We start from the raw sequence: 3,918 nt of genomic DNA, 5'->3' as shown, positions 1-3,918 counted from the left end.
GTACTCAATCTGGTCTCGTCCATAGGTCCAGTACAGTCTCCTCTGGTTCCAGGAAGTTCAAGTTCATCAGGATTCAATCTAGATTCTTCCGTTTGTTCAGGTAAAGAATTTTTATAAGAAGTGTCCTGGGGCCACTCCTAAAGGAGGGGGTGCTGTCACGATCCAGGTAATTCCTTATCAGTATTTACCTTCCAAATGCCTCCTGAGACTGTCCCAGTGTTCCAAGCCTGGATTCCATCTGCACTGTCTGCATGCAGCACGCTGCATCTCATTGTCTCTAATCTCTTTACTGTGATTCTGGCAGCTTCATGGTTAAAACTCACATGCAAGTTACAAACAGTCTTTCCCTCCAAGTTCAAACATGGGCGCAGCCATGTTTGTTTTCATCACATGTTACTTTTCAGCCAATCAGCTGCACTCTGGTTTCTACCTAATTACCCAGCAGCTGCACTCTAGACTCTGCTTAATCAGCCAGCCAATCCCTGTTTCCCAGCTGGTATAAATATCTTGTTCCTGGGGTGGAAAGAGGTCAGTGCTTCAATTGTCTTCAGTGATTCCAGTGTGCAGTCCTCCCATGGACTTTCTCTGCAGTACAGCCTGACTCTGCAGTGTCTCATCATTGCATCCTGTGACTGGCAGTTACCTGAGACCGGCTTCCAGCTTCCAGCGGTGCCCTGCCCTGCCAGTAACCATCGGTGTTCCGCCATCGATCCCAAGTCACCATCGGTGTTCCGCCATCGATCCCAAGTCTCCATCGGTGTTCCATCATCGATCTCCAGTAACCATCGGTGTTCCGCCATCGATCCCAAAGTAACCATCTGTGTTCCGTCATAGATTCCAAGTCACCATCGGTGTTCCGTCATCGATCCCAAGTATTTCTCTGAACTGTGATTCCTGTTACCTGTACCAAGACATCAGTATTCCTCTGAACTGTGTTTAATAAACCTTTGAACTTTCCTTCGTTGTCTTGGTCACGCCTTCGGGCATTTGTTCTAAACGTTCCCTGCATGTCTAAGAACCCTGTACTGCCTCCCAGGTACACACATACCTCAGCCCCTACAACTGAGGCTTCCCCCTGGTCAGCACCAGCCCTCAGTTGTGACAGGACTTATATAATTATTGGCTCTCTAGCACGGCCCTTTATATTTTTAGCTTACCCTATTAATTGAGACCTGTGCAGATAAGTCTCTGGGGTCCGTCTCAATTTAACAAATTTATTGATTAATTTCATATCCACTTAATCCACATATTTGAAACATCCATTCACGCTACTAGGTATCTGTGTGTGTGTCACAGTGTGCGCGTGTGTGTGTCACAGTGTATGCGTGTGTGTGTCACAGTACGCGTGTGTGTGTGTCACAGTGTACGCGTGTGTGTGTCACAGTGTACGCGAGTGTGTGTGTCACAGTGTACGCGTGTGTGTGTGTCACAGTGTACGCGTGTGTGTGTGTGTGTCACAGTGTACGCGTGTGTGTGTCACAGTGAACGCGTGTGTGTCACAGTGAACGTGTGTGTGTGTCACAGTGAACGTATGTGTCACAGTGTACGTGTGTGTGTCACAGTGTACGTGTGTGGGTCACAGTGTACATGTGTGGGTCACAGTGTGTACATGTGTGTGGGTCACAGTGTACACGTGAGTGTGTACGTACGTGTGTGTCACAGTGTACGTGAGTGTGTATGTACGTGTGTCACAGTGTATATACAGTAGGTGTATATATGTGTCTATCACAGTGTATCTATCATATGTGTGTGCCAGTGTGTGTGTGTATATATATATATATATATATATATGTGTGTGTGTCTGTCAGTATATGTGTGTATATCAGTGTATATGTGCTTGTCAGTATATATATGTGTGTCAGTGTGTGTGTGTCAGTGTATATATGTGTGTGTGTGACAGTATATGTGTGTATCAGTGTATATAAGTGCGTGTCAGTATATGTGTGTATCACAGTGTGTATGTGTGTGTGTCACAGTGTGCGTGTGTGTCCCAGTGTACGTGTCTGTGTGTCACAGTGTACTGCAGCCTGTGCCCTCTCTGTGGCCGGCCCTTGCGGCAGGTGCGCTATGGAGGTTAGCAGCCGGTGCGGGGAGGATAGTGGTTCCCGCCGATGGAGGCTGTGCCCTCTCTGCAGCCGGTGGAGGCTGGAGGAAGGGGTGACTGGTTCCTGATGGAGCCTGGCCCTGTCCCTGCAAATGAAAGCAGCGGCGGGCGGGGTGGATGAGGCGGCGGCGAGGAGATCCCGGCGCAGGACAGAGATGGACGGAGGGGATTGAGGCTGGCGGCCGGTGCGGACAGAGATGGACGGTGCGGTGAGGCTGGCGGCCGGTGCATGGAGGGAGGCCAGCGGCTGTGAGGGAAAGATGCTGGGCGGTGAGGTGGCCGGAGTCATGGAGCATGGCAGTGCTGAAGGCAGCGGCGGGATGGACGAGGCGGCGGTGACGCGGTGCCGGCGCGGGACAGAGGCTGGCGGCCGGAGGGGGATTGAGGCTGGCGGCCGGTGCGGACAGAGATGGACGGTGCGGTGAGGCTGGCGGCTGTGCAGTGGCCGGTCACTGCGGGTGGGGCAGGAAAGGCTGTGAGGTGGCCGGAGGGGGATGGAGCAGAGAGGGTCCTCTGCAGTCCAAGAGACAAAAGTAGGCGGACTCTAGCAGACAGTGTCCGCCTAGTACTCGTTCAGTTGGGGGGAAAGTTTCTCCTACACCTGAACGATTAGTTGGGAAAATCAAACAAGTTTGATTTTCCCAACTAGTTGGACAGACCGTTTATGGACGTTTTTTAGCGTGTGGGAGCAAACGGCTGATAATCGTTTGCTCCCACACACTGCCAGATTATCTTTCCAACCAGCCAGCTAGTTGGCTGGTTGGAAAGATATCGTCCTGATGTATGGCCAGCATTAGTATTGCTAATCCAGTGCAGTTTTACTGTTTGTAATAATTTCTGACAGCAAAAAGGAGAAAAAAAAGACTCTTTTGTGGGCGCACTCTTATTTTAAACTCATGTATGAAATATCAGAATAGATATAAAATTTGCTTTTATTAATGACAAAGATAAAATAGTCAGTGATTAATGAAAATGAATATAAACAACGTAGCAATAAATTGCTAATACTAAACAGATAGAAATAACATTTTATTACCAATCAAACGCTAATATTAGCATGATACTAATCCCGGCTGCCGAAGTCCAGTCACAGTGTCATAAAGAGTCCACACATGATAATTTAGAAATTAATTAAGGCACCAGAAAGAATATATAAGTTATATGTATAATTATAACCCTGCGTTAGTATGTGAGTATGACACCTGATGAGAATTAGAGTTTATATGGGCAAACTAGTATGATAATACCAGCTGTCATGAGAAAAAAGAACAAAGAACAGTTGGAAGAAAGATGGCAGTGTGATTCTGCTGTCAGTGTTAGACTCTGAGCGTGATGAGCCGGTCTGCACTCTACTATACTAGGTCTTCCTCAAGAGTCACCCACTTGAGTACTGACCCAGCCCAACACAGATTAGCTTCCAAGATCGGACGGTTTTGGGCGTTACCAGTGTGGTATGATAGTAGAGAGAAAGGATAACGATATTCGGATGCTCTGGAATCACTGATGAGAGTTCACAAATTCGAAAATGTAAGCGGAAAGGACAACGAAGATGAGATGGATCTGCTGCCAACGTTAGACAGGGATAAACCCTGAATCAATGGTGAGAGTCCACGAAAGACAGATACAGATTGAAAATAGTAAAGGAGGCTGATAGCCAAATAGATAAATCAATAAAGTATCCAATATCGTTGATAGTGTAAGTTGTCAATTATTTTCGAATTTGATAACATTCCTTTGGTCAGCTGGTAGAATGAGTATGGAATTCCACATAAAAGGTATAACAAGTGTCTGGAGTAAAGGATAAGAGCCCAGAA

At 47.3% G+C, this 3,918-nt stretch overlaps 1 pseudogene; it reads right to left on the bottom strand.

The window, feature by feature from the left end:
• Positions 1-3,450: 3,450 nt before the first annotated feature.
• On the bottom strand, positions 3,451-3,569 carry LOC134930009 (5S ribosomal RNA; annotated as a pseudogene).
• Positions 3,570-3,918: the final 349 nt, after the last annotated feature.

The sequence above is a fragment of the Pseudophryne corroboree genome, chromosome 5 (genome assembly GCF_028390025.1).
Source record: "Pseudophryne corroboree isolate aPseCor3 chromosome 5, aPseCor3.hap2, whole genome shotgun sequence".
Classification (NCBI taxonomy): Eukaryota; Metazoa; Chordata; class Amphibia; order Anura; family Myobatrachidae; genus Pseudophryne; species Pseudophryne corroboree.
This window is presented reverse-complemented; position numbering and strand designations above follow the sequence as displayed.